The following is an 11,554-nucleotide window of genomic DNA, read 5'->3' on the forward strand; positions in this document are numbered from 1 at the left end:
TTCTGCATTTTTGGCGGGTGGGGTGTATTACACTATGTCTTACTTTTTCCTTGCTACTCCTACTCCTACTCCTTACCCTAACCTTACTTCTACTGCTTCTCCTCATTCCTTTCATATGTTACCAGAACACGAACAGGCTAGACGTGTAGAATTCCGCAATAATTCCTTTATCCAGCTCCTCCATCAGCATCAGTTAGTGGTTAACACTACTAATTGTTGGGTGTGTGGGTTGATGCCACATACTACGGGTAAGGGAATTCCATATCTGGTGTTACCGTATAGTTCCCAAGGGTCAGCTCGAGCATTCCAAACAATGCTTCGAAGCGCACTGGGTTTCCACCCCACTCCAGAACAACGTTCCCCCAACTTTGGTCCTACCTCGTATCAGTGGGTGCTATCGATGGCTATAGAGGATATGGAAGATGAGATCCATGATCCTTTTCTTATTCCTAGAGAAGAGGTACAAGCCTATAGGGTCTTAAGTAGAGGGGAATATAGTATGTTCACTAATGAAAAGCAGCTTAAAAGCTCGTCTCCAATATGGGTCGTACCCCACACTGGTAATCTTTGTCTTGTGGGTCGTGGCTCGCAAGCCCCACTTGGAGTAAGTGCTTGCACTGAAAGTTACGTTCTGCCAATGTCCCCGACCCCGGTGTTTCTGGCTGCCAAGGGTACCTACTTTATCTGTCATGATCGTGCATACACATGGTTGCCCGCAGACTTCATGGGCTCATGTTTCGTTGCAAATCTGTTGCCTCCGACGTTTACTGTAGATGCCGATTATCATAAGACTAGAGTTGTACGAGGCGTAATTAGCGAAGAGGATACTGCCGGTCAAGAGGCAGGAGACTTTTTCAAGGGTTTCCTCCCGTTTTGGGGACCTATGGTTAATAGTAGGAACCTGAGACATTTGACTCGAGTGGTAGAATCGACAGCTAATATTACTGCCAGTGCCCTTGGTAATATCACCACAGAACTTCAGGCGGAGAGACTTATGACATTACAAAACCGTATGGTTTTAGATGTTGTCCTAGCAGATCGCGGTGGGGTGTGTAAAGTGATCCATTCGAGCTGTTGCATTTTCATTCCAGATAATGCTCCTACTGTCTATCAAGCCATCTCGAAGTTGCATAAGATCTCCGAATCCATACACGTGGATGTAGGGGATTGGACGCTACTCGGTTGGTTTTGGGGCCTGGTGTCGACTTGGGGTTGGAAGATTCTGACGATCATCGGGGTTGTGGTAGTGTTCCTGTTCACGTGTTGCCTTTGTGTGCAGTGTGGTCCTGCCTTATGTGGCCTCTGTGCTACAACGTGTATAAGACAACCATCTGTTACCAAGGGGACTCGATCGGACAGAGCTATGCTACAACGACATCTTGATGGTCTGATGAATATCGAATATGATTCCGACTAGTGCTTGCCTACATGAGGGCAAAAGGAGCGTCTGAGGTTCCGTGACAATTGTAAGTGGTGTTTTCGACTCGCACGAATATGGGCGAGTCTAGTATCTATGAACCGCAAATGACGAGTTTAGTAAGTGTGCGCAGTTTCGCTGTGCTAACTTAAACCGTTCGTTTGTTACGTGGATTTTTCATCTGTACCCACGGGTTCCATCTTAGATACGGCATCCATTTTGTCTCTTGCCCTCAAGTAGCCAGCGAACAGACGCTGTCCGCTTCGCGACCCTGGGACTCCCAAGATATTTGCGGAAGACACATGTCCTTTGTAAGTGCCTTTATGACGAGGGGGATGCTACTGTAAGGCAGATGGCGCCGCTCGAGGCTCATCTTGCCGCACGGGCTTATTGTCTCAGCCGTGCATCTCATTAGGCACGTCCCTTTGATGCCTGTATCTCGTGTTTCCTCGACACTCCCCTTTTACACCCTTTCCGATCTCCCTACTGTCTCCGTCTTCCTCTGCACCTGTCTTCGTTCCTATTTCGATCTACTTTACTGCTGATTGGAATTTGCTAATGGTGGGAAGATGGGTTTTTACAGTTGGGAACCGCCAAATGTTTCCGCACTTATGTTCCGGACCTTATGTGTTTCAAAGTGACCAAAACGACCCCTCTGAGAGCGACTTGTGGGAACCAGGTTGTAAATTATTGTGTATCATGTTATCCTATGGGTAAAAACTGTATAAAAGGAGCGATCCACAAATACAATTTGAAGCAGTCTCCCCGAACTACACTCGATGTACTTCCTGTGACTTCTGTGTTCCCTGCAGTAAATAAACCTTGACTCTTTGACGCCGAAGGAAGTGTCCCGTGTCTCTGTGACTTGTACGCCGGAGCAGGTTACCCACGAAGGTTTCAGGTGTTGTGCCCTGGCACCGCTGGGTCCAAAAGAACCCAGTCCTTCAGTTCTCTGAGTGTTTCCGAAGAAAAGAGGTAAGATGACGGCCTAAACTAACCTGTATGAATACATATTATTCCAAATGTAGAGAAAATCCAGATGCGACTCTGATACCCTGTTGGATACCTAACTTCTGAAAACACCAGGTACCTTACGGGTTTTCTATGGGGTGTGCATGAAGTTGGTAACACAAACCACGAATGTTGTAAAACCCATCTTGTAAAACCCTAGGTTTCCCAACACCCGCGATTCACTAACACGCGAGTCGTTTCCTACACTCTAAATCTACGATGTATATACTAGCGTATTGTAACCATGTCACTCTTCACATTAAGCCTAAATTATTACCGGTGCTCATAATCACTGCCATCGAATGTATTTTGCAAGTGCATTTTCTAGTATCGCGCTACACCTGACACCCACATGAGACCTGTAAGCACAGCTTTGTCACAAAATCCTAAAAATAGAAAGCCTAAAAGCATGTACCATCTACTTTGAAACCCATGATACTTCTCCTACATACTCACCCCACGAGGGTTATGCCACAATCGGGTTAACCCACGTCCTTGCATATAATAATGCCATTATTTGTATATGTCTGCCTAAACCCAGTGAACATATTTTTGATACAATGATTTCATTGGTTTCTTTCACAGCTTGGAAATTCCATTGTGTTATCTTCACCATACACATAAAGGGTGTATGCGTCATACATATTTTTGTTTGTGTGTTTTTCTGTTCATGTCCTGACGAAAGCTCCACTGACCCTCTGTGGGCCCGATGAGCTGAAACATGTCGACTTTTTTCAATAACGATATGGTAGTTTAGTAACTCAACTACCTAAATATCCCAATTTCTTTTTAATATTAGTGACCAGTCAATTTTTTAGATTAAAAGCCAAGTTCCTCTGGCTGAGTCATTATATTTTAGATATCCTTTTTTCATTTCTGGACACTTCTGCATTCACCAGAAGTAGCCTCGGGTGAGGCAGGCATACTGCACGTCAATCGTTGACCCTATGACGATGCCAAGACTCCTGATGGGGCGGATGAAAAGATATACCGCTATAACAACTCCAGGATGTCTATGAGGGTTTTCGATAAAAACTAATGGTTTTTTGCAGATACCAGTGTCCGTTCTCTTTTGATTATCAGATGTTACCAAGGCTCCTATATTACTTTGTTAATCTCCCAGTAGTGATCCCAGCATGGGTTTTTAAAATGTTAAACTCCTTATTAATAGCATTGATATGGGGTTCCGTGCGTCATAGAATTAGCCTCACTAAATTGCATCTGCCCACAGCAAAAGGAGGTATGGGAGCCGCGGATTTCAAGGCATATAGCATAGTTAGCCAATTGCAGTGGCTGGCATATTGGCTGGCTGGGCATAACCTATCTGAAATTGGGTATACTCCCGCACAATTATGGCGTTGAACACTGCAGACACTGCTTTCCCCTGAGCCTGGAAGGCCGACAGATATTCCTGTTTTGCTCCAAGTAGCGCTTCATTACTGGAAGCTTGCGGTAAAGTACACAAACATATTCACTCCATATGCTCCGAACATACCCCTATGTGGCCTCCCATCACCACATGGCCCTTTAACTGTTCATAGGTTGGGACCATGGGTGGAGGAGGGAATTGTAACTATGGGCTGCTTATTCATCGATAGACAGCTAATGCCCCATGCTGAATTGGTACACACTTATGGAGTCCCGAATACGCTATTTCAAACTCACGCTAGCATTTTACATTTGGTCGCAAATATTGGCTAGTTGAGCAGTGCGAGCCCCCAACATTCCACTTACTGCAAGCGTTACACCTAATGGGATACGGGAGACATTTGGTCAGATGGCTCTACAGGGGAATGAGAGAACACTTGGAATTTTCACTTTCACCTCTTCGTCTAAAATGGGAGGCGGATATTAAGGGTGCGCTCACAGACAAGGAATGGGCACTAGTCCTTGAGTATCGAAAATAGGTATCATGAAAGGTACGGTTCAAGTTTAGTTATACAGCTGGCTCTCTTGCATAGAGCACATGTGACGCCGGATAAGGTCCACACAATGTACCCACAAGCCTCCTCTAACTACCCTCGCTGCCGCCTGCTTGGAGCCGATTTGACTCGTATGTTAAGGTCTTGTTCTTCATTACAGGAGTACTGGCGAGAGATCACTGATAGTTTATCGCAATTGTCCGAAAGACCCATGGGGTCAACGGTAAACACGTGCTTGCTAGGACTGTCCCCCCTACCACGGAAAGCAAAAGTGTTACGCCGTTTCACAGACCTCTCTCTAATACTGGCCAAAAGACTGCTAACACAGCGATGGAAGTCTCACACGGCTCCGAGAAAAGGGTATTGGGGGAGGAGGTAGTACGATTGGCCCAAATAGAAGGAGGAGCTCTCAAAAGGGAGGAATATAGAGGGCTCCGCAAGAAATCAATACCACTAGACTAGTTTCAACTGTTGGAACAATTCAAAAGTAATGTCTCTGCTAATTAAGGCAGAGGTGGTCTGTGTCGCCTTATGTGATTGGCTAATCCACTTGAATATAAAGTGCCACGAATAGGTACGATGCCACTGTGGTTGTTTTTTATTGCCTTGTCTACATTCCTTTACCTCCCTCCCCTCCATCACTCCCTCCCGTCTATTCATCCCCTCGACCCCTTCCTCCCCCCTCTTGTTAATATAGTGCCCATTGAGGCCCTTCCACACAAGCAGTGGCAGGGACCGCACAGACCGGCATCTGGGAATGTTTTTCTTATGGGTGGGAGGGGAGTCAAGTTGAGCGTACTACTGCTCTGAACTGTTCTTTGTTTCAGTAAAAACAATATCAGTCACAGATTCTCGCATCCCTAGATATGGGCTTTGTATCATTGAATGTTTAATAATACGATATATGCGATAAGTAGAAATGTTATGCCTTCAATAATATACGCTGCATGTCTACTAAATATGCAAGGTATTATACTCCTCTACTATATGTATTGTAATAAAAACCAATAAAATGATGTGTTAAAAAAAAGATAAATCGTGACTAGATCTAATAGAGCAGTCACTTATATTAGGGTAGGTGAAAATTCCTCATCTCCTAAGGTGTGTTGCCATCACTGCCACGAATTTTCAGAATATTCTCAGTGCAGATATGAGGCTGCTTGGATAGTCCCTTATTTAGAAATACACACTCTTTATCATGAACAAAAGAATAAACATTTTGCAGATCAACGGAACACAGGCAGTCTCGCTGTGGTTGTTAAGTATAACTGAGTGTATTTCCAGTATTATAATTCCTTCCTTCTTTACCCACTTGTTTGTTGTCCCTTGGTCTAAACTTGTATATTTCAGAACTTCTTACTCTCTAAGAAGTATCCTTAATGATGCATTTGCTTTTCATGCTCTTTACTCTCTCCGGTGCTTGCATTCACTGGAAGAAGCAAACTTTCTTCCTTAGTTTCTAAGGGCTAGATGTAGGTAATTCTATTTTACCACTTCTAAAATACCGAATTTTACCGATTCAGTATTTACGAAGTGGTAAAATAGAAGGAGGCACATGTAGGTATTTCAGAATCGGTAAATACCGAATCTGTAAGATTCGGTATTTACCGATTCCGTAAATACAGAATCGGTATCCCCCATTGATTCCTATGGGCCTTGAAGCCCATAGGAATCAATGTGGAATACCGAATCGGTATTTACCGATTCGGTAAATTCCGATTTTTGCAAGGGTGCAGGGGGTGTCACTTTGACACCCTCTGGCACCCCAATTCCGGACTTGTGTGCCATGTGGCACACAGACATGCCCTAAGGGCATGTCTGTGTGTCACATTGCACAGGTGTGCATGCACAGATGTGCATGCACACCTGAATTCGGTATTTTACCACCCAATTGGATTGGGTGGTAAAATACCGAATATGAAAGGCCTGCGGCACTCAAAGATGTGCTACCTACATGTGCTTTTACAGAATCGGTATTTTTACAGAGTCTGTATTTACCGATTCGGTAATTTTACCGAATCTGTAAATACAGATTCGGTAAAATACAGATTCTGTAAAGCATGCTCCTACATTAGAAAACCCTAATACCGGTCGGAAACGGCTGAAATCGGCCGTTTCCAACCGGTATTAGGGCTCCTACATCGGGCCCTTAATTTGGTATTGCTTTGACCGTTTGAAGATACCATTTAGAAGTGATGAATAGAGCATACGGACTGAACTATTCTTCAGTAGATAGCAACTATCTGGAATGTTTCCTGCTCTTCCAGATTTCCATCTAGAGTGTGTAATGGTGTGACCAAATGTGTAATTCATTAGCTGTTCAAGAGTGGAGCTTCCCAATAGAGGCCGAGGACTTCCCCTCTCCTGAGGAACGATCAGGTTTCTGCTGGCAGTGTTATTTGTGCAGAAGGGTGTATATGCTTCAAGCCTTTTTCCCGTTGGCAAATGGGCTGATTCTCAGAATCTGCCCGTTTGCGAACGGGAAAAGGCCTTTTGGGAAGTATCATCCCAAAAGGGCATCGCAAATTAGAGAATCGCAAAAGTTGCAGTTCACTATTTTACTATTGCATTTACGGAATCGCAAATTGCGATTCCTTAAATGCAATGTATGAAGCACAAAAAAGTGTGATTTGGCCTTAAGAAATTGCAAATTACCACCAACTTCAAGTTATTTGCGATTTCTTTGAAAAATTCACTTTTTTGCATTTTTCAAAGTGCCATGTGGCTCACATACATGCCCTTAGGGCATGTATTGGCGCCACATGTGTACACATACATGTTTCAGGGGTGCAACAGGGTGTCCTTTTGACACCCTGGCACCCTTGAAATTGCATTCTCAATTTGAGATTCTCTAATTGCTAATCGCAAATTGAGAATGTCTTATAATTCATTCCTATGGGCCTCCTAGCCCATAGGAATGAATGAGAAAGTGGAGTGGTGTGGCTCACTGGTTAGAGGCGGCAGACCAGGAAGCAGAGAACGGCCCCGGACCAGGGTTCAATTCCCGACGCGGCAGCGTCCAGGACCAGGGTCAGCGGACTTGATAATTCTCGCCTCGGTGCCTACTCTAACCAGGGATCACACTCGGCAACTCTGGGCATTAGCTTGCCTCATCTCTACAACGGCCCCCCACATTTGCCGGGGATTCCTGGTTTCACCTTGGAGATACCCAGTAGGGACCATCTCACAGGGATAGCCAGGATGGGTTCCCCAGCGGTCTACAGCGCCACGACGCCTCAGGGCAGCAGTGCGCTTTACAAGACCACATACATTACATTTACATTACATTACAAAGTATTCCTAAATTGTGAATCACAACTTGGGATTCGCAATTAAGAAACTTTAAGGAATCGCAATTATTATTGCGATTCCCACATACGTAGCATTTTGCGATTCCTTAATAGCAATTCGCTAAAAATCGCTATTAAGGAATCGCAAAAGGGCTTGTTCATACATATGCCCCTAAGTGCTGGTAGTGAAGCTGATGGATGTATTAACAGTACCGGTGTACCACAGATGTCTAGTGTGGAAAAACACATTTTCTTTATCAATGTGACCTTGCATCCATTGCCTCTCATCATCAGCATAAATCAGACAGGATTGCCAGTAAAAGGCAGATTCATAGGATGTTGGATTGAATCAAACTTAGAGTGGTTATACCTGCCTGGCAAGGTGGTGTAGCCGGCAACTTTCATGGGAGTTGCTGTTGCTCTAAAATTCTGCCTATTAAACCGATGACCAAGATATTATGTAACGTTGACAGAACTTCAGCATCACTTATACAATAATGGAATCAGACAAATGATCTGTTGTTAGCATAGCTGGGACTAGTATTCCTTGAGGAAGTGTTGTGTTGTAGATTTTGATGTAGTTGGGATTAGGGAAATCCCATAATTGTTTCTAGAAAGCCTGGTAGAGCTGGTATTAAGAATCTCTAATTCCCTTTGTGGTGGCGCGTTTCAAAGATCCCTAATGATCGTGACTACAATACTTTTAAGGAATATTTAGCTCTATATCTAAGACGTCTAAAAAAGTCAGGATATCGTTGGCTGATGAAATATATGGTGGAGTCTTGAAAGGCGATGTAGAATTGAAGGTCCTCCTAACATTTCAAAGAGAGTGATGGCAATATGGAAAAAGTTTGCCAAAATGTGACGTAATGCAGCGCAGCACCAAAAATTGCTGCACTGCGTTCGAGTTACAGGGAGAGGGAAAAACAGCACCATATCTACTAAAATCTGGGGGCATATTATCAAGGACCAGTGTTAAAATTATCGCTGTTTTATCTGCAGGAAACTGCCGATAAAACGGCGATAATGGGCTTGATAATACCCCCTTGTTAATTCCCATAGAAGCCCATGTTCTGATGTTAACATGGGCCTCTATGGGAATTAACAAGGGCGTATAATCAAGCCCATTATCGCCGTTTTATCAGCAGTTTCCTGCCGATAAAACAGCGTTAATTTTAACACCGGTCCTTCATAATATGCCCCCTGGTTTTGTTTCCCTCTCTTCCAATGCTGACGTTCTTTAGGCTGCCAAGTGCCAATACACACATCCTTACCCGCCAAACTCCATGGTTTTCTGCATTTTGTCAAGCATATGATTTGTTCTGGAAGAGGAACTTTCTAGTACAGAAGCTATGCTTTCCCATTGTGTGTGTGTCCTATACAAAGCAGCTCGTGCAAAGTTTGGAAAGTGTGGAGTACTTAAAACCGTTTCCTCGAGGGTGCACAAGGTTTTGGCAGAAATCCGTGTACAAGTGTTAGGAATCAGGAACCTGTGTTAAATCACATTTCGCTGCTTTGTGTTACTTTGGTCAACTTGTCAACACAGATCGTGATGTGCCTTGGAAAATAAATACCACCCCAGTACTTTGAGCCCTGTTTATGATGCAAAAGTAACACAAACCTGTCGCAAAGTGTTAGTAAACTGCAGAGATATTCAGAGTTCGTGAATAATATTAAAGATCCCATGAGAAGGAATTTGACCAACAGCCTTGTTGTCCGTGTCACTCGCATTCGAAGACAATCTCTTTGTTAAAAGATATGTATATTTGTATATGTGTTTTCTGAATTTCAAAGTTCCCAAGGCAAATAAAGGAGACAAAGATGGGCGGATGGAGGGAAAGAAAGAAGGAAAAAGACTTAAAGGATGGAAGGAAGAAAAGACATTTCAAAGTTCCATCAGGGGGAGCAATCACTTGAATGACAACTGGGCTCACTCATCACACTTGCTCGCTTATTGCCATTTGTGATACTGTTCAAAGTAGGAGATATTTCATTTTTCTCTCTACTCCCTTAGCTGGCTTTCTTGCCAATTACATTTGCTTGCTTCTTATCTGAAGGCTTTCCTTTCTGCTTTTGTTTGTGCTCCTCCCCTTGAGCCTTGTTTCTATATTACCATTTTGAATGGATGACTTGACCGTACCCATTGCTTACATTTAGGGAACTACATCACTGCATTGGAGTGCATCTGTTTTTTTGTTCTCTCCCTCATGTGCTGGTTCTCCCCTCAAATACTCACTCCTGCATTCTTGTGTTGCTATACTTCTTCCCCCAGCTCGTGCCTTGCTTCCCTCACCCCTCTGTGTTTTATTTTTATTTTTTAATGTATACCCACCTAGCTCCCCCAATTCCCAGCTTCTCCATTGCATACCCTTTGCCTCCCGATCTCACATGCTGCACGCCTTGCCGTTGTACACCTGAATAACACTGCACTCTTCCATATGGCGGCACTGATCTTAGAAAGATTGGATCTTGAAAATGATTTTTGTCAAAGTATAACAAAAATCATTACAATATGCCTGCTGGTGCATACATTCTCATGCACAGTGGCTATGCTGCAAGTATACTTTTACAAAAAAATATGTTCAAAGATGGCCACCTGTGCGTCTGCACACATGCAGTAATATCAATTTTGGTGTGCTTTGGCTAAATAGTATGCCAAAGCATACAAACATTGTCAGTGCGAATAGGTCTGTCCCTGAATATTAAAAAGAGCGTCATTATGACTTTGCCAATGATTGTTGCTCCTTGAGCCAGTAAGGATCTTTAAGTGTATATAAGGAAACAATTCAGAAAGAATTTCCTGGTGCATGTTCTAACTCTACTGTTACATCTGAATCTGTCCATTTATATACAGCTCTTGCATTTAAGTTACATGGTAGAGGATATGGGGACGTTGTCGGAAATCTTTTTCCAAGGGCCACTTATTAGCGCTAAGATTCATAGAGAAAAAGTTAAACAAATATACAATTCTATTTGATTTTGAATATGTACGTAATAAAATTTCTCTGGTCCTCATGCCCGGATCCCCAGTTATTAGATGGGGAAATACAAGGTCTGTTGTGAACAATTCTGGTTGGTATCTGCTCCCATTACTGGCCATCGCAAGTTTTTGGTTCTGCAAAGAGGCCTAAAATGCAGAACCAGGGTCTACCTGATCCTTCATTGCTTGTGGTTCCCAAATCTCAGACGTAATATGTGGTCATTTTCACCTGCTTCTAGCCGGCGGAAAATGTCAGTGGAAAAGTTTTCGGTTTTACTTGGCACGGTCCTATCCTACACCAAGTAGAACTTGGAATTAGGCACTGTGGTATCCTCCAAGTGAACCACTTTGCCTGACTCATAATGGGGCCCATGTGACTTGTATTAAGTAAATTGTTATGCTTGGTGTAAGTAAAATCTCACAAAAACATCTCTGTTTCTATAGGTCTTCTGGGTGGGACCATGTGTTGGTGCAGTGCTGGCCTCACTCACCATTAACCACATTCTGTATCCCAACACAAAAAGTATGTCCGAGCGGCTGGCGATTCTAAGAGGAACTTCAGAGCCAGAGGAGGACTGGGAGGACAGAGCCGAACACAGAAGATACTCAGTGGAGCTTCATTCGTCACAGACAACGTCCAAGACGGCAGACAGAGTTTGACATTTGGCTCTTAAACAAGAGAAGCAACTCCTGATGAATATTTGAGGAATTAAGGGGCATATTATCAAGAAATTGAGCTAAAATTACCGCCGCTTTAGCGGCAGGAAACTGCAGCTAAAGCAGCGATAATGGGCTTGATAATATGCTGTAGAGAATTCCCATAGAAGCCCATGTTCACACCAGAACATGGGCTTCTATGGAAATTCACAAGGGCATATTATCAAGCCCATTATCGCAGCTTTAGTGGCAGTTTCCAGCTGCTAAAGCGGCGATT

The 11,554-nt window shown here is 43.6% G+C and overlaps 1 pseudogene; it reads left to right on the forward strand.

The window, feature by feature from the left end:
* The window catches only part of LOC147748242 (aquaporin-2-like), a 129,526-nt pseudogene extending 118,246 nt beyond the window's left edge, over window positions 1-11,280 (forward strand).
* Window positions 11,281-11,554: the final 274 nt, after the last annotated feature.

This window comes from Lissotriton vulgaris, chromosome 1_1, assembly GCF_964263255.1.
Source record: "Lissotriton vulgaris chromosome 1_1, aLisVul1.2, whole genome shotgun sequence".
In the NCBI taxonomy this organism is placed as follows: domain Eukaryota; kingdom Metazoa; phylum Chordata; class Amphibia; order Caudata; family Salamandridae; genus Lissotriton; species Lissotriton vulgaris.